This window comes from Penaeus monodon, chromosome 25 (genome assembly GCF_015228065.2).
Source record: "Penaeus monodon isolate SGIC_2016 chromosome 25, NSTDA_Pmon_1, whole genome shotgun sequence".
Lineage (NCBI taxonomy): Eukaryota > Metazoa > Arthropoda > Malacostraca > Decapoda > Penaeidae > Penaeus > Penaeus monodon.
The window spans coordinates 3,444,598-3,445,082 of record NC_051410.1 but is presented as its reverse complement, the minus strand read 5'-3'; positions in this window follow the sequence as shown (position 1 = coordinate 3,445,082).

The following is a 485-nucleotide window of genomic DNA, read 5'->3' as shown; positions in this document are numbered from 1 at the left end:
TTCATAATTTTCGAGTAATCTATATCTTATTGATTTTATTATCAATTGATTTTTCAAGATTCATTTTTTTAGGAAAATTTCCCGTCATTAGTCTAAAGTTTAATTTTAAAAAATGTATCCGTAATTATGTCATATCATGTAGGGAAAAAAGTGTGTAATTACGTAAGAAATCATTTGTTTTTGCGGTAAATGAGATATAAAAGAAATAGATTATTATTTGTTTAAAAGGGATGGTAAAAATAAAGTCTAAAAAAATCAACCAATCACAGAGCCCGTTTTCGTCATCCGGGCCCACACTTTCACCTGGAAGTCTGTCATGGCGTTATAAGCGTGAAAGATATTCGAAAAGACGGCGTGTTATCTGAGCTCTATCTTGATAAGGAAAAAAAAAGAATTTGAAAAAAGCTGAAGAAGTATTTCCATAAGACCTTTTTTTTTTCTTCTTTTTTTGAAACATTATACATGTACTACTTTTCTAACATCTT